This window comes from Triturus cristatus, chromosome 6, assembly GCF_964204655.1.
Source record: "Triturus cristatus chromosome 6, aTriCri1.1, whole genome shotgun sequence".
NCBI classification, from domain to species: domain Eukaryota; kingdom Metazoa; phylum Chordata; class Amphibia; order Caudata; family Salamandridae; genus Triturus; species Triturus cristatus.
This window is the reverse complement of record NC_140589.1, coordinates 214,318,992-214,338,011: the sequence shown is the minus strand read 5'-3', so window position 1 is coordinate 214,338,011 and position 19,020 is coordinate 214,318,992. Positions and strand designations below refer to the sequence as shown.

The 19,020-nt window shown below is 50.1% G+C and overlaps 1 protein-coding gene across 1 annotated transcript in view; it reads right to left on the bottom strand.

Moving 5' to 3' along the window:
- ANKRD66 (ankyrin repeat domain 66) overlaps positions 1–15,992 on the bottom strand; it is a 56,161-nt gene extending 40,169 nt beyond the window's left edge. The window contains exon 1 of the mRNA XM_085609150.1: positions 15,812–15,992. The gene's annotated coding sequence lies outside the window, so the exon portion shown is untranslated. The remainder of the gene's footprint in view (positions 1–15,811) is intronic.
- Between the last annotated feature and the right edge of the window lie 3,028 nt (positions 15,993–19,020).

Sequence of the window (19,020 nt, the reverse complement as noted above, 5' to 3'; positions counted from 1 at the left end):
ATAATTAAAAGTATACAGCAACACTCATGTAATCAGATGACACTTCAATTCTTAAGGGCAGATTTGGCCCAGGCACAGCTTGTAGGGTTGTGGAAGGCTTGAGGGGGGCTACTCCCTGGCTGGGACAAGGCTGAGGCCTAAACTGAGGTAGATCAAAGGGGGGAATACCAGTGCCCTGGCTTTCTCTCTCCACACAACCTCTCTAGGTTAGTCCCAGTTCACCCCTTGCACAGTCAGGTTGGTTTCAGCACCTCCCTAGCCCCTTAGAGCAGTCTCTCAGGTCTCCACAGGGCCTTAGGCGCCCTCTACTCCACTTACTGCCCTTTTTCTGATGTTCCGACGCCGCTGGAGTCGTGTCGACGCCGTGAGGCGGTTCCGGTTCGGTCTCGGCGGCCTCGGCACAATGTCAGTTCTTTGACGACGCCGGTAGGCGGTTCCGGTCCGATGTCGGTGGCCTCGGTTCGATCTCGACCTCCGATTCGACGGCGTCGGGCAGTCTCTTCACGATGTCGACTTCGGGCGGCTCCGGTCCGATGGCGCTCTCGGCTCCGATGACGTCGGCCGGCCTGGCCTCGATGTCGACTTCCGGCGACTCCGGGGTGCGATCCTCACCCCCGACCTCCGGTGCTCCTCCACACAGGTTCCGGGCGACTCCGGAGTGCGATCCTCACTCCCGACCTCCGGTGCTCCTCTACCTCGGTCTCCGACGACTCCGGAGGGCGGACTTCACTCCTCCGATGACGCCGCTCGCTCGACCTCGGTTCACTCCCTCCTCGACCTCTGGTATTCCTCACGACCTCCGTCGGCGCCCTCTCACGACCTCAGGCGGCTCCGGGTACGACATCTGCTACTTCAGTCAGCGCCGCTTCTCCACCTCGGGCTCCAGGTCTCAGGCTACTCGACGCCGGACTCCAGGGAAACCAGTTTCCAGGTCAGGATCTTGCTGCTTTCTTGGTTCTAAGGCCTGTTCCTGCTGTCCAGGTCCTTAGGTTAAGTTTCTTCTGTCTTCTTCCCACACAGGGCTATAGGCTGGGATCCATCAGTAGGGACAAGTATCAAGGGTGGGTTTATGGACCCCACTCCAGGCACAAGTTTCCACCCCTGCTGCTTCACTCCTTCCTCCTTCACTGTTGTGCTCCTCTCTCTTCACCAGTCAGGTGCCAACTGCCAGCTCCAACTGCCAACTGCCTCTCTTATCCTCCCAACATTCTAAACGGTCTCCAACTGTCACAGAGTTCTGGAATCTCCTGGAATGTTCTGGAAGGTGCTGGTAGGTTCCAGTGGATGCTGGTGATGTCACAGGTGGCCACCATTTTGTGCTTCAGGCCCTCAGACAGAAGTTTCAGGGGTAGCTAAAATGACTCCCTGAATCTGTAGCAACACGAAAAAGTCTGGTGGTTCCCAAAAAGGAAAAATTCAAACAGGGTTTGAGGCAAAAGTGGGACAAAATAAATAATGATGAGGAGGGACCACCCAAAGGGCTGACAGGTCTAACAATGGGGAACACATGCCAGGCCCTCAATAGATGGGGTTATGCCCTGGCGGTCCACTCCGGTTTCACCTCAGGTTCTAGGGGAGTGGGGATCCTGGTTCGCCGCTCACTGCCCCGACACATAGACCGCACTGAGACGGATCCACTTGGCCGCTTAGCGGGCCTGTCGGGGAGATGGGCGGGTCGCCGGATTAACTTAATCTCTACATATATTCTCCCCGGCTTGCAGACACAGGCATACGTGGACTTGGGTAAACTCCTATTCTCCCTCCCTGACGGACAGCTGTTCGTCGGGGGTGACTTTAATGCTGTGGCCTCCGGCACCCTGGATAGGCATCCCCCCAGGGACACGCCTTCGGGACAGAGGTGGTTGGCGGACTTCCTTGAAGCCTTCGGGCTCACGGATGCCTGGCGGCTGATGCACCCTGCGAGTAGGCACTTCACCTTTCACTCTGGCCCGCATCGCTCTTTCTCCCGCCTGGACTACGTCTTGACCTCCATGCAGCCGGACGTCACCATCCGAGAGGACTCCCACCTGGCGCGTGGGATTTCGGATCACTCGCCAGTGTACATTCAGGTTGCGATAGGGGGCGGCCAGGAGGGTTGCACGTTCCCCATACCCGCTTGGCGTCTCAAGAGTGAGGACATGCGGAAAAAGCTGACTGACTCCATCGAGCGTTACTTCGAGCTCAACACTGGGTCGACGAGCTCTGCGGTCACCCTGTGGGAGGCTTTCAAGGCGGTGTTGCGGGGGTAGGCCCTTTCGGCCATCGCTGGCTGCCGCAAGGACCGTGAGGCGCAGGTCGCCTCGGTGGAGGCGGACCTAAGAGCACTTGAAGAGGCAGCCTGTGCGGAGACGGAGCCGGGGGTGCAACATCGGCTGCGACTAAAAACCGCAGAGTATAGGGAGCTGGTCACGCTCGCTGCCCAGACTGCCATTCAGCATAAGGTGGGCAGGATATATGACCAGGGAGACAAGGCAGGCAAACTTATCGCATGGCTGGACAAAAAGCAGCGGGCCACGGCGGTGGTGCCGGAGGTCAGGACGGTGTCCGGTGATAAAGAGATTGTAGCGGAATTCGCAAAGCACTTCCGGCGGGTGTACAGCAGAGGGTCGGACCGCCCAGAGGAGGACTCCGGCGCCTTGCTGGCGGATATTCGCATGCCCTGTCTATCGGAGGCCGACCGGGATGTCCTGGAGGCCCCCCTCGCCGCGGCCGAATTGGAGCGTGCGATTGTGGATCTTCACCAGGGGAAGGCGTTAGGCCCCAATGGTCTGCCTATCGAACTGTACAAGTTGAAACCGGACGTTCTCGGCATACATCTCCTCCGGATGTTCGAGGAGAGCGCAGCGGTGGGGCTATTGCCGCGGGATCAACGCCTGGCTACCATAGTGGCTATACCTAAAGAAGGGAAGCCACGAGATGCCTGCTCGTCGTACAGGCCGATCTCCCTGCTGAACGCAGAGCCGAAGATACTTGCTAAGACACTTGCAAACAGGCTCCACTCAGTCCTCCCTAAGCTGGTCCATCCGGGTAGGTGCCACACGATTCAGGAAGACGCGGTGGTGGTGTCCCTTGACGCCACCATGGCATTCGACACACTCGAATGGCCATACATGATGGCAGTACTCCGAAAACTGGGCTTCGGTCCGCATTTCATGGCGTGGATTCGCCTTCTGTATTCAGAGCCGCTGGCCCAGAAAGTGGTTAACGGTAGGGTGTCTGAGGTGGTTGGTCTGGAAAGGGGCACCAGACAGGGATGCCCGCTCTCCCCTCTCCTATTCGCGCTTTCTCTCGAGCCGCTGGCGGCATGGATCCGGCAGGACAACTGCCTCAAAGGGTTGCGATGGGTGGACGGCTGGGAAGACAGAATATCACTCTATGCCGACGATATCCTCCTCTATCTCTCCCACCCACAGAGATCTATCCTTGCGGCGATGGACATCTTTGTCAGTTTTGGGAAAAACTCCGGGTTCTGCATCAATTGGGCTAAATCCGTCCTCTATGTTCTACATGGCGATCCTCCCAGGCTTCCTGACAGCTGTCCGCTCGCCGTGGCGGAGGAGGGCTTTCAATACCTTGGAGTGTTTGTCACGCTGGACAAGACTCTCCGGTTCGAGAAGAATCTCCTGCCACCGCTGCAACGGCTCCAGTGTGACTCCACCTCGTGGCAGTGGCTGCCGTTGTCGCTGCTGGGTCGTGCGGCCCTCTTTAAAATGATGGCACTCCCTATATTTCTGTATGCTCTCCAAAATCATCCGGACCTGGTGCCTGCCTCATACTTTGCGGTGGTGGAGGCGGCGCAGCGGACCCTCCTGTGGTCGGGCACACCCAGAATAGCGTTACGGAAACTCACGCTGGGGTGGTATGATGGGGGGATAGCCCTCCCGGATATCCGTAAGTACTACTGGGCCGCACACCTCTCGGCGATAAATCAGGGGACGTACTGCGACGGGAATGACCCGGGGTACGGGATGGATAGATGGTTGCTCCCGGGGGGGAACTACGAAGTTGCGCTGTACTCCAGACCGGGCGGACTCCACCTCACGGGGCCGACGAAGCACTCGGTGCAAATATGGCACGCCGCGCACCGGGCGCTGGGCTGGTCTAACACGCTGACCCTGGCCACACCCCTGTGGGCATCGGAGAGATTGGGTAGCCTGCGACACACGAAGGGGTTCCGTGGCTGGGATCTTATCGGGATATCCCGGGTGGGGGACCTCTGGGGGCCAGAGGGGGTCAGATTCTTTGCCTATCTCCAGGACACTTACAATATGGCGCGTACGGAATATTTTAGATACCTACAGGTCCGTCATTCTCTCCAAGCTAATATCCCCCCGGGGACTCGACCCCCGCAGGCCTCCCCGCTTGAGGACAGGTTGCTGGATGGGCACATGCCGGAGCACGCCATATCGCTCACGTATAAAAAAATTGATCAACAACCCCCCCAGATCCTCTCGACTCCCTGAAAGAGAAGTGGGTGGCGGATGGACTGGAGATTGATGATGAGGAGTGGATCACCGCTTTGGCGTCTCCTAGGGAAGTAGCGATATCGGCAAGGCTCCGACTGGTGCAACTTAAAATATTACACAGGGTATATATCTCGTGCACCAGACTACAGGCGATGGGGAGGGGGGGGAGGGACTGTGCCGGCGGGGGTGTGGAGAGAGGGGCTCCTTCTTCCATATTCTGTGGGACTGCCCAGGGGTGCAGCGGTACTGGAGGCGTGTGGTGTCCTGCATGGGGGAAGTGTGGGGGACTAATATGCGCACAGAGGCCAAGAGATGTTTGCTTAACATCTGGGAACCCACAGACTTGACCCAGCGGGGCAGACTCTGGGTCACACTTGGGCAAATGGTCGCAAAAAGAAATATAGCCCGTCTGTGGGGGGCATCGACCCTGCCGAAACTGGTGGACTGGCAAAACGACATGGACTGGTGTATGCTACAGGAGAAGGCGGTGTATACGGCACGAGGATGCCCCAGAAAGTGGGGAGAGGTGTGGTCGCTCTGGAACACTTACTGAGGGGATATAGTTGAGCCTCCGCAGACCCGTTTGTCTGGCCTGGAGACTGGGGACGTGACCTAGGCTGCTGTCCGCCCTAAGACATACCAGGCGAGTCTTGCTGCTGTATCTGTAAGTTGCCGGTGCTGCGACACCCCAGATGCTTCGAATGAACAGTCTTGTATTGTGTGACCTGGTTTTGCTTTGCTTTGTTTTTTACACAATAAAAAGAATTTAAAAAAAAAAAAAAAGAAAAGATCCAACCTTCCCATTAAAATTAACGTTTTGATTTTTTTTACATTTGTGAATTAAATAAAAGATTTCACAATTTGTGTATTTATTTGAAGAATGCTTGTTTTTTGCATTTTTTAATATTGTTTTGTGGTTCAAATCATCTAAATTGCGTAGGCGGGGATCTCTGTATTCTAATAATTACTTGGTGAAGTTCCCAGATTCTAACAAACATTCGTTGGATGTCCAGCGATTTCAGTAATGATTAAGTGGGGGTCCTCAGGAGTCAAAAGATTAAGAACCACTGCCATAGAGCATTTATCAGGCGACACAACGGTACAGACCTGCCAAGTACCACCCATCAGGAGTTAGACCAACGCATTGCGGTGCAGGGGCGGCCTTAGGCATGTGCAAGCTGTTCACCTGCACAGGGCCACCAAACCCCAGGGGCCACCACGAGGAATCGGATACAATACATATTCGTGGCGGCCCCTGGCAGGGATTTGGCGCATGAACGACTGAGGCGTGCTAAATCTAATGTGATGCACGCTGAATGGTTGTTCTTATACTCTTTTCCTTTCTAACCCAGTCTCGTCTTTGTGTGGGGTCGGCCTTGTTTCGGGCTCTTCTGGTAGGTCATGTGCTTGTTAAGAACTTTTTTTCCAGGAGAATCGAGCTTGTTTTAATATTCCAGATCTGGCACCTCCGGAGGCTCGCATGCGCGCGCATGCGCAGTGCCCGCGAGTCCTGCAGCGAAGGGGTTACAGAAGCACCATGCATCACTGGCGGCAGGAGGGGTGGCAGCACCCGTGCCCGGCGTGCAGCGAGCAGCACCGAGACCGGCCGAGGCCATGCACCGGCGCGCCTAGAGACCCTGGGCAAGAAAGGCCGCCTTGCAGAGGATAGCATGCCAGTGTGCAACCTTTGGTGCCAGCTGCGAGGTGAGCAGCCCGAGGGTCAGGACATGGGGAGGGGGAGGGGGAGTGAGGTCAGCGTGTGCCACTGCAGAGTGAACCCGAGGGAAGGTGAGCCATTGGACGAGGCTGTGGGGAGCCCTGGGGAGGAGGGCAGATCAGGCATAGGAATGTATCCCAGCCCGTGGGGGTGAGGAGCCGGGGGCCTGGCGAAGGTTGGGTGAGGATGTTATTGTAGATGGTGTGTGCTTTGGGTCTGGGTGGAGGTAAGCCATGTGAGGTGGCGAGCTGGAGGTATTCTGGTGGTCATGGGAAGGGAGGGCATGATGAATCGTGAGAGAGAGACTCTCTCTCACGATTCATCTCTGAGAGGGCGCGGGTCGGAGAGGTGGTCACTGTGCGCCAGGGGTAGGGAGTGGTACAGATCGGCGCTGTATGTTGAGGGAAATGTGAGTTAGGAGTGCAGGGGCGGTGTTTACTTGTGGCTGAGGGGAGGCATGGTGACTTTTGGAGGTGTAACTTGGGAGGCACGGTCGTATTGGGGGGAAGAGGAGAGCAGGCACGAGGTGTTAGACGTAATGTTAAGGATTCATTAAAATGATTACAATTACTTATCAACAATCATGAAAACAGAGTGTGAAGCTGATACTTGTGATCTAATGAGTGGATCTGCCTGCACAAATCTTTTAAAACATCGAGTGTTCAAATGTACTTGGCATTTGGATATGTCTGTTTATATGGTGTTGAGGCAGACATGAAATGCAAGCACCTATGGATGGACGCCTGGAATAGGATGGCAGTGCCTACCCATGTTAACTCAATCTAATGCCCTTTTGCAGAGACCTTGGTAGGAGACTGGCTTCTTGATCATTTCTTTAATTACATTCCAGTGCTTGTCATGTGACTAGCAGAGAAAACTAGTTTAACTAGTCCTCAGTTTGCAATTGGTGAAGCAGCCTTCTCTGTCCATACTAGGGGCATAGTTACCATTGGTTCAGCAAGTACAGTGGTACTGAGACCCAAAACCCTCAGGGGCCCATTGAACCCTGATAATTGCTATATTCTACTTCCTGAGCAGCAGCCAAAGGGGCCATTTTCCTTGCTTATGCCACGGCCAATGGGGTCGTTGGTACGCTGTGCTAGTGATTCGTACGTCTGCTTGAAAGTTGTCTCCTGACTGGATGTTCCTTGCACATTAATTTTGCTTCAGTGAACCTCTAGTGCCTTTTCATAGCCTTAGGACTCACTGTAATTAATCCTTGTTTAATAGGTGCTCTGTAAAGCGAGCAGAACTGGTTGCTGGAATATGGCACTATACAAGAAACCTTAATTAAATATATTGTATTTTGTCGTTTGACAATGTGGTAAAGTGGACGAGTCTTTGGTTACCTGTAGGCTGTCTTCAGGATCAGTTAGTGACGTACTGAGACAGGTCTCTGTGTGCCATGATTTCAAGGTTGCTTACTCTCTTCCTGCTAAGGTCACTTCCCAAATAGATCATGAACTATTCTCCAGGCGCTACTGTTCTCAGTGGACTGATAAAACAGACCTTGTATGCCAAGTCACATGATCTACCCTATAGTTTTATAACACTCTTCAAATAAACCTTCCATATGTGGCTAGTCCTCATAATATGTCATACATGTAGTGGGAAGGGTAATTACTATCAATCAGTCAGGGTTTGTAAAGCTCAGCTGCTTCACACATAAGGATCTCGAGGCGGTGTGGGATTCATGCTGCTGGATCATGCTGCTTGTTGGTTGAACAGCGAGGTCTTGTGGTCCTTCCTGAACTCCTGGAGCGATGGTGAGGCTCTGAGGTGCAGGGGGAGGGTTTTCAGGTCTTCACTGCCAGGTGGGAGAAGTAGCGGCCTCCACTGTTTTATCAGCGGCTGCATTGGGTGGCTGCTAGGGAGATGGTTCTGGAACATATTTTCCTGGTAGGTTGGTGGAAATTCACTCGTTCATTAAGGTATGCTGGTCCTTCATTGTGTAGTCCAGGGAAGACATGGCTTGGCAGTTCGGGCTGGACTGTTCCCATGAGGCACAGGGTCAAGGCTGATTTGCATATGGCCATGTCTGAACTGGGGTGGTGTGGTGAGCAAAAAAACGATGGATTTAGGCCCAGATCTCTGTACTGGGGTGAATGTATGACATTGTTCTGCATTCTGTCCATCAACTGTTGTTTTTACAAGAAAATAAAAATGACACATCAAAATCTTTCAGCAGCCGCCACTGCTGATTGTCTTCTTTTTTTCCCTACCCACTGCTAGCCTCGCCCGCTGCATTGCAAGCAAAATGAAGAGAATTCGAGTACACAAATCTGGTTATTCGAAACGAAAGAGAAAAGTGGCTCAGCAGGCTTTCGTAGTGTCACAGGAAGGAGCAATCCTGGACTTTATCACCCAAGAGAAACCTAAAGATGGAGAATCCTCTGGCCAGAGTACTGCTGATGCACTAGGTAAAACAGGCGCTGACGACCATAAAGAAGAACAAAAAAATGATGATATCCATGAGCAGAATGATACTCATGAGCAGACCAATGAAAATGGTGACTCTGAAATTGATACAAACATGGAGCAATTACCAACTCAGGATGAGGATTATCACAAAAGACCCTCAGACAGAGAAACTGAAACATCATTCATCGGTCCATCAACATCTGGCATTCTGAAGGAGGTTCAGAGTTTACAGACGGATGATGCTGGTATTGAAAAGCAAGCCAAAGAGCAAGACCATGTTACTGACCCGTGTTCTGAATATGATTTATGTGATTGGAGGGATCCTACTTTGTGGCCGAACTCTCTTACGGACGCGCAACGTGTTTTTCTTGTTGAAAGGGGTCCCTCCAGAGACCCAGATTCTAAAACAAAGTATCCAAGTGATGAGTACTCAAAAAGTAAACGTTGTTTTTCTGTTACCATGTTACTGGTTATCTAACGCCTTTTCTGGACGTTTTATTAAAACACCTTCCTGAGCTCCGCCCCGCCCGGACCCCCTCTTCCGGGGCCCCCTACCTGCGCTCCCTGCACAGGGCCACCATGAGCCTAGAGCCGCCCCTGTGCGGTGGTCCTCATCACCACACTAAAATGCATTAGTCACGCTTTTATAGTGACTCCTGACACCACCGGCGCTGCAAGGCACAAGCAAAGAGCAGGAAGAGGAGGTGCATTAAGAAGAGCAAAGGCCGCCACGACTAGGGGCGGAGACTCTGAATCTGGTTCACTGTATAATAAAATAACGTCTGAACGGGCTGTTTTAAAATAATAAATGCAATCCTCTTCCGACACGGGTGCAGCTGTTCGCTGAACATTATTATCTGCAGGAAGGGTCCTATGTCTATTTCTTCGCATTGAGCCCCCTACAATCCTGTCTTTCTTCGGTTAAACCTGTGCACATGCCTTCCCGTACTCTGGACGGGCACATTTTTATTCAGCCCTAGGATTCCATCTGGTGCGAGAACTGCATTGGGCTTGACCCCGGCCTGGTTGCACGACCCAGAAGAACGTCAAGGTAATTTATGGCAGAGCTGAGTGATTGAAGTGGGGCACTGACAGCAAACGAGCTTTCGATGAACAGGAATGGCCGGCAGCAGCTTTCCAAGGTAAGAAGGGGTAGCCCTGCATAGGCGACTTGTCAGTGCGAGCAGCTCCTGCCACAGCACTCTGCCTTCCGTGTGTTGCCCAGGAAACCCACCCCAAGAAAGTGGAGCACCTTAAAACAAGCAAGCGAGTAGACCGGCTTACATTTGAGGCATTGGGTCTACATGGCAGAGGCTGGTATCGGCGAACAAGCTTTACATATAATGCTTCTGATTAAGCCATCGGATCTTGGACTAAATATTGTGTCCGGTTCGGCCCACTCACCGCTGTTGTTGCCAATGCTAATTGCAAGAGGATCTGCGACCATCTTCTAGAGTTGTGACAGCAGTGTAACAATAGACCCTCGATGGGAGGGGGGCGGGAGAGGGGCTCGCCGACCTCCAGGGGGGACTTCTGCAAGTGTGCATAGGCCCATAGCCTGTGGGCTCTTCACTGGGTCTGGACTCGAGCATGGGGGGGGGGGGCTCCATTAACTTTGCGGGGGGGGGGTCAAGTTTTGTTACACCACTAGTTTTGGCTGCCACGGTAAACGATTCAGTGTTCAAGCACTTTTATAAACTCAAAAGTGTTGTTCTTGTTTACTATGAAACTATGGTGTCTTTTCTTACTGCAAAGTGTAAGAATTTTGTAGAGTAAACTATGTGAAAATCTTGCTCGAGTGAAAGAAATGCTGCAGGATGTCTTTTCCTTCCATGTCACAATACAATTAAAATACTTGTAAATGAACTGTGAAAATATTTCAAAATAAATAAATTAGAAAAGCACAAATGAATCACTTTTTTCTTATAATTTTGGGGTATGATGGAAACAAAAATTGTAATACTATGAAAACAAATTAAGAAACTACTATGTGATGCACTAGTGATACATTTTCACAGAAGCCCGGTTTCCACACAAATACTTTGTGCACTATACAGGCATATCCGTAAAACTGTATGTCTGTGCAGCCTTGGTGATCGTTTCAATGGAAAATGTGCAGTCTGTAATTGAGTGTGCTACCACACAATCCTTTTGTAATATATTTGTTACAATGTGCTCCTAAATGCTGCATACCCCTCCCCTGCACCCCCACTGTTAGTCATTCCCTCCTTAGAACATTTTGTCGAGCAATTTGGAGAGTTCCTCTTCACTCAGCAGCGCTTCTTTATGTTCCACAAGTGTGAAAAGCTATTTGTCAGCACCCTAAAAAAAACAGTTAAACTCAGCATTCAGCTGCTGGCAGTGTCTGCAGCCAGGACAGAGGATAAGGGGTCAAGAAAAGATTAAAAGCGGTCATTGTCAAACCTCGGACAGTGGGCACTGTTTTACCAGGCTGGTGGTGGGTGGTGCCTGCTCTCTGCAGGGGCAGGCAACTTTAAATTCAATGACAGTATGCAACCACTAGGGTCGGATTAGGGTGACCAACTGGCATGGTGGCAAATTCAGGACGGTAAGTGTAAAAATTCAGGATTAAGGGTCAAAATTCAGGACGAAAATTCAGGACAGAAGGTCAAAATTCAGGACAAATCTTCGGGACAAAAGGTATGTTTTACAGACACATCAGAGGAAGTTGCACGATAGTATAATAGTAAGTAAATAGACAACCACTTAAGTACAAGTCAAAGTAAGTTTATAATAGGTTGAGACAATCGTGTACTTCAAGGTTTTTCGGTATGGGCGCAGCTTTGAGGTACTGTGCAGGTCTTTTGTGGTATTTCATATGATAATAATCTATGTATATGGTTACTGCACTTGGTTGTCCAGTCTGATATTTTGTTTACAACTCATGGTCGTGAGCAGACATGTATGGTGGGAGGAGTGCTAAGGAAGATCTGCTCGGATAGACTTTGTTACTAACCTCATATTGGAGTGCCATTGTGAGATGTAAAGCAGCAAGCATAGGTGAACTAAAGGGATGATTGCTGTGATGAACCCACTACAGGAAACTCATTATGGGCGTTTCAGCAAGTGGAACTTAAAATATGGAATCTGACTTTGCATATGGGGGATTGGCAGAGAGTTGCGCTAGCTGACGGAAGTCACAAAGGTGCTTTTCCCTGCGGCTTTCTTAAAGAAGGCACTGTCAATACACTATTACATAGTTTATTTTTGACGCCTTTCCTAATGCTACAAACACAATAGACATCTCAAGCACAGCTCATGGCACTATGAGGCTCTCCCTAAAACCTTACACCTAAACAAAGCATGCAAACATTTACAATTACTAGTATAACATTCAAGTAGCAGTTGGGTGTCACTCAAAATGTCATTTGCATGATGTATAGAACCCACACATAAGCACACAGCAAATATAGAATAGTAACACATAGGCAAGGAAGTAGCCAGACAATTTAAATACCTCCCACTTTGAACTAAAACTCTTATAGCACCAAGAAAGCAAAGTAAGTCATCACAACCCTCCCCAGAAGAGCTCGCTTGTCCAAGGATCTAGCCATTCATCCTTCCATCAAACCTCTGACATCCACCATTTCAAATGTACTTTCTGTCATCTATTAATTCTTTCATCCACCATTCAGTCTTTCACCATTTGTTCTGTCCTTCCATCTGTGTACCCATCCATATCCAAACCTTTTCAACCATTTGCAAACCTATCCATTGTCTATCCTCCCATCCATCATTTCACACATCCATCCCTCCAACCACCCTTTCAGTCATCCAGCCATCATCCATCTATCCTTTCACCCAAACCATCCTTTCACTCATCCATCCACTCTTCCACCCATCCATCCATTCACTCATCCATCCAACCATTTACCCTTTCATCCAAGCCATCCTTTCACTCATCCATCCCCTCTTCCACCCATCTATCCATTCACTCATCCATCCAATCACTTACTCTTTCACCCATCTAGCCACCCTTTGACTTATCCATCCATCATCCATCCACCCTTTCACTCGTCCATCACCCATGCACCTTTTCACCCAATCCATCCTTTCACTCATCCACCCACTCTTCCATTCATCCATCCATTCACTCATCCATCAAACCATTTACTCTTTCACCCAATCCATCCTTTCACTCATCCATCCACTCTTCCACCCATCCATCCATTAACTCATCCATCCATTCACCCTTTCACTTATCAATTCATCAATCCGTCCATCATTTCTCTCATCCATCCACCCATTCACTCGCCCATCATCCACACTTTCACTCATCAATCCATCCTGTTACTGAGCCATCTTTCATAATTGGTGGTGTGAAGGGTGGGAACCCCCAGGACAGCGCACACATGCTCACACTACTGTTCTTTCACATCCCCTACTGCTCATCTTTACTGGCACCAAAAAAATCTTTTCTAATGCTGCCTGCAGTCAGTCTGGTATTTTTCTAAATGGCCCTTGTATTTTTATTGGAGCTGTTTGTGTTTATTTTTGTATACAGACAGACATGCACAAACTTTTTTCTATCTCTCTCTGGCCCAGAGGAGTTCTGTTCCCCGATAATGTCGGGTAAGGCCGTTCTCTAGATACTGTCATCTTCGTGCGCATGCCCAATGATTATCCATGCATGCGTAGTCCCCTGTTTTTGTGCACTCTTTTGCACTGGTTTTAGCCTTTACATCCACACCCTATGTGTTCAATGTCTGTAGGGATTGTGATGAAGGATAGTGTCAACTACATGGACACCCCAAGCCCCTTAGATTGGCAACTTTGAGAATTTATAATTTATGGGCAAGCATACATGGGCCCGAGTCTGGGGGCGATGGTGACATTAGGGGTATACTAGGTGTTCCCTATTTTCTGGTCTTGTGTGTCTTTTGATTGTGGCAGGTCGTGCACACGATTGTGGAACGTTTTGATGCACCAAGTTTTACTGATGCTCATACTGTGGGTCCTCTATTTTGTGTTTCTCCCCTAGGTGATTTATCAGGAGCGTCTACAAATTCTCACTACCCTACTGGGAAACAATATGGTAGCCCGCCCTGACTAACTATGAGGGTATTTACTTTTAATTATTCACCTCACGTGCACTTCACTACACCTGTTTTTTGATCCTGAAGAAGCGCCAACGACCTTGGTGGCAATAGGGGCGCGAAACATGTTGATCTACGACAGGCATAAACATGCCTGCTTGGGTAACTGTATACCAGAGGGGTTCTAATCGACTTTGTTTTGGCAATATCCTTGCTTTAGCTTTTTGACTTAGTAACCCCAGAATAAACATTTTTTACTGATCTTGCACGCACTTTGTTTTACCCTCTTTTAGGGACCCGCACCCCACACACCCACATGCACCATCCGGCATTTCCCCAAAAGATCTCCGCTAAAGTGACCCTTCGGGGGACCCGTAGGGCATTGCAGCGCCGGGCCCGACGAGGAGCAAATGCCCGATGATGAAGCATGACACCTTCGGGTGTGTGAGGGCAACAGGGGACAAGCTTTGTTCTTTATCCTTTGTGCCGGGTCCCATCCTATACCTAGGACTTTCTCTCCCTTTTGCTTTTTGGTAGGGGCTATTTAGCACCCTTCCTTTGGAACAGTGTCTTCTGTTGGTTTAAGTACAGACAGACATGCACAAGCTTTTTTCTATCTCTCTCTTTCATTAAAGACAATAAAAATAACAGATTAATTTAAATTTCTTTAACAGTTTCATGGCGAAATAAAGCGTAGTCAGTTCCTTTCACACTATAAAATGAAATGGCACCGGAGAGTAACAAGACCTCACAAGTTATCGAACACAAGCAGGTACATGTGTTAGAAGGTACGCGTCTTCTTATGAGAGAAGGGCCAGATTATCCTTTCACCTGCACGGATCCCCTACTTGCATTTTTTCCCAGGACCGAAACCCGCAAGGCTACCCCCCACTGCCTTCACTGTGCGCCCCAACTGCAAGAGGAGTCTTCTTTCAACCCTGCAGTGCTTTTCCGCTTCTCCTACGTGTGTCATATTTAACCTTCAACTTTGAACTTTACCTTCAGCTCGGCGCCTCAGTGAACCTCAGTGATTTTGAGCTAAGGTGCTTTAGAGGTTCAGGGTGGGATGTATGCTTTAGCAGCTCAAACTGGCCATTGTCATTCTGTATGTGACAATCAGCCACATACAGAATGACAGTGGGCGGGAGGGGCTGCGAGGAGGCGTGCGAGGCGCCCCATCAGGGAGTTGAGGCCTCTCGCAGGGAACAGCTCTGCTCCCTGCAGGGCCCAGCATTACGGACAAAAGGCGTCCGTAAAAGGGATCCTCACGGAAAACGGACTTGAGGTCCAAATTACAGACGGTCCGTGAAATTTACGGATGGTTGGTCACCCTAGTCGGATTGGCGAGGCGGGCACTTGGTGAATGGGCGAGGGGCCGGTATCAGAGTTGCAGCTGTGGGGCGCTTTTGTGAGCCGCATGGTGGCTGGTTTGGGCTGTTTCTGTGCTGTTCTAATGTCGTCACAGGCCCAGTGGGGGCCTGAGCTGCCTTACTGGAGTGATGGGCCTCTATTACCTCCCTGTTACCAACAGGTGGAGCTGTCATTCCCAGTCTCTCACTGGGCCGGCCCATTAATGAATGCAGTTTGGGCAGGGGGCCTGAGCAGGCGTGGCCTCACTTATATTCAGGTGTGGGTCACCATTGTGAACTAATCCATGCACAGAATCCGGGCAGCATTTGCATTTTTTTTTATCTCAGTGAAGTTAAGAAAACATGACTTTTTTTAGAGAACCCCTCCTCCCCTTCTTTTTATAATAACAATGAACCAGTGCTTTGCAAAAAAGGCGCAATCCGCAAATGTGGGCCACTGTGTTTTAGGGTGCCCGGGCCTGTTTTGCATCCCCAGCCAGTCCTGGCAGCCAGTTACCAGCACTACCTCAGTGCATGCACTTTTCAAGTTTTTTTCTACTTGGTTTTAATCTCAATTAACTTTAACTCATAGTGTCATACAAAAAGCATGGAATGACACACATAAGCACACTAAAACCACTGATATGTCACACATTAATAATCTGAAACTTGCAAACCATGACAGTATAATAAAACATGCACCAAACAAAATGTCAAAAACATTTCCATGTGCTTTAATCCAAAGAAAAAGTACAGATGCAGCATTATTTAAGCAATGAACTAAATACAGTGTAAGATCACCTCTGACTCGCGACCGTGTGCCCTGATTTCTGCGTAGGAGGAAGCCTCGTGCTTAAAATGAAGTTCTTCAGCTGTTTTTTTCCCGAATCAGCTGAATCGGAGCCGCCGTAGAACATGCAGAGAAAAACAACGCAGCGTTTCTCAACTGCTGTTTGCTGAAGGCAGGGGGTCACGGTGCCACCGCTCCCTGCTTTTGTGCGCGTTTGTTGTGGTCTGTCGGCATGGAAACAGGCTCCTCCCACCGGCGAGCAACAAAAGCTTCCGCAGAAGCTTTCTCGGGAGAGAAATGGCCTATTTGGAAGTCTCGAGAGATTTGCAAATTAGGTCGGTACGGGAGCGTAGCTTCCATGGTGCGGCAGGTGCAGTGGCACCAGGCGCCAAGGGGGGCACTGCCTGTGCGTCATTTCCTTTTCTTGCACTAGAGCCCACACTGGCCACGCTACTGGTCAGGTACAGTCCGCAGCTTCCGGGCCACGAGCGCTTTTGCATCTTTTTTTGGGCTGATTATGTACACCGCACCAGCCATATTTTATCTCAAACGCAGTTTTATCATTCACTTTTTGAAAGTGGAGAAAAATAAGTTCGTGCCATATCTTTTTATGTAAAAACTGAAAACAATGAGTACATTTAATTTGTTCTGTTTTTGCCTTGGAGTATATGAACTTCAGGGCACGCCTCGGGGTTTGCACCAGTGCGAATTCCTCTCCTGGACCAGTGCAATGTATGTATCTGCCCGAGTGAAATTCTGCAAGAGTTATGAAAAAATTACAGATTCAAATTCTTGAAACTCTTATGGTGACAATAAAATGTCCCTTCCAAGTCACGCTCCCAACACCCTCCCAACACCCCACCCATTCCCCGAAAGCGCTCTGAAACAGCTGTGGGGTGACACGATGGCTCTATCAAAGCGAGAACATAAAGATACGACACAACAAACAATAAAACACTAGACTTGAATTTAGAACAAACAATTCCTCGTCAGTCTCAGTACACGTCCACTATCACTTCCCGGACCTTCAGATGCGTTGGCCATAGCACCAAATTAGACTTCTTGGCGCTCACTCTAGTGTCACAAAAGGAACAGATCGAGGGAATTCGAAGTGCCCCGGTCATCTATGCATGAAGGCGGCTGGGATATTGCAAATGGTTGGGGTCATCTTTAAAGAAGAGGGAAGGTAGGAACTGAGTTCCCAAAAAGTTGGAGCTCAGTCTGAAAAGTCCCCCGCCCTCCTCCCTCCATATCCAACAAGCATTTGCAATGCAATAGGTATCGCATTTGCCAGAGTTTAAGCTATTTGCATTGTAAATGACAATGCCTTTATTTATCTTTTTTAATATTTAATACATAAATAAAAGGCATTGTCATTTACAATGCCAATAGCTCAAACTCTTGTATATGCGAGACCTATTTCACTTCAGAGAAGCGGCCGCCATTGTCCCGGGCTGCTTGGAAAGTGAAAGCACGCATGGCGCGCTGAATGTTGCAGGAAAGCATGTCATGCCTTCAGTAGGAGCAACTCATTAAAGAAAATAGTGCATACAGACATACCGTGTAGCAACAGAACTAAAAGGGCCAGTCCTCATGGGAGGTTACAAACTAAGACAAGGCGGTACTAAGGACGGACTAGCAATCCTATCAATGAATCAGAAGCCACCATTCACAAAGGAATATGACACAAGCCAAATACAAAATATGGGCTGAGAGTGGGCAGAGCTTCATGTCCATACTCTTAGGAAAGTGGGTTTCTGTTGCAGTAACCCCCCCCCCACACACTTTTTGCCAGACCACTGATGCACTTTGTCTTGAAGTGCCCTGGGTCCCTGCCAATCAGGTTCCCAGTGCCTGTGTTCTTTCCCCAAAACTAACCCAATTGGCATCTCTAGCCACAGGTCAGCCCCTGGTAAATGGTACCACAGGTACCCAGGGCACTGTGACCAGAGAAGACCTCTAAGGGCTGCAGCACTTATTGTGCCACCCTTAGAGGCCCTGTACCTTTACACACACAGCCTTTACAGGCTGCGTGTTTTGGTGCAGAACAAAGTGAAGAGTCGACATGGTACACATCCCTGTGTGCCATGCCTACAACCCACTGCCCTGGTATAGGTCAGCCACCCCTCTAGTTGGGTGCACTATTCCAGTGGTGAGGGTACAGATGCATGAGCCCTGTACCCCTCCAGTGTCTAAGTCCATTCTTAAACATTGTAAGTGCAGTGCTGCCATTATGAGTATATGGTGTGGGGAGATTGTCATTACGAACTCCACAGCACCATAATGGCTACACTGAAAACTGAGAAGTTTGGTATCAAACTTCTCAGCACATTAAACCCACACTGATGCCAGTGTGGGATTTAATGAAAAATGCACACAGAGGGCATCTTAGAGATGCCCCCTGAAAAACGACCAGCCTCTGGCATGTTCCCTGACTGGTACACACCAGGCTGCCACCACAAGCCATGTTTCTGGACCCCTATGGTGGGAGCATTCGCTCCCTGAGCCCAGAAACAAAGCCTTTCCTGGGCAGAGGTGTTCACACCTCCCCCAGGCGAGGAAGAGCCATCTGTGGCAGGGGAGCTTCAAAGGCCTGAAAGCCTTTGTAATGCAACTCCCAGCCTCTCCTGCTATCAGGAGCAAGACCCCTTCCTGTCTCCCCTCCTTTTCGGCGGGAAGACAGGCGGAAAAAACTAGCCAGCCCAGAAGGTGTGCTCTCCTCAGCCAACTCCACCCCTCAGGTGGGGGAGGCGAGGTGAAGCCCACTCTTCAGTGCCAGCCATCTTGCAGATGGCAGGCACTCCCCAATCAGGATTAGGGACACAGGCGTAATAAAACTTGAGGTACAGGGTACGAGGAGGGGCCGCCTCCGGACTCAATCTGGAGCTCTCTGGCCAAAGTGCGGTGCTGAGGCGGCCCCCTGGAGATTGGGTCCCCCTGCACCACGGGGGCTGCGGGGGCCCCTGTGTTACGCCCCTGATTAGGGATTGTGCTCACTCGCCCAAGTGGGGTGAACACACCAAGGGTGTAGTCACCCTAAGGTCAGGAGCCCATTGACTACTAACCCCGAGACCCCTAAATACAGTATTTAGGGGACAGCCCTGAACCAAGAAAGCAGATTTCCGTAACCTAAGAAGAAAAAGGACGAAAGAAGACGCCCAGCAGAGGAGACTGCAGAGAACTGACTTGGCCCCCAGCCCTACCGGCCTGTCTGCAGTTT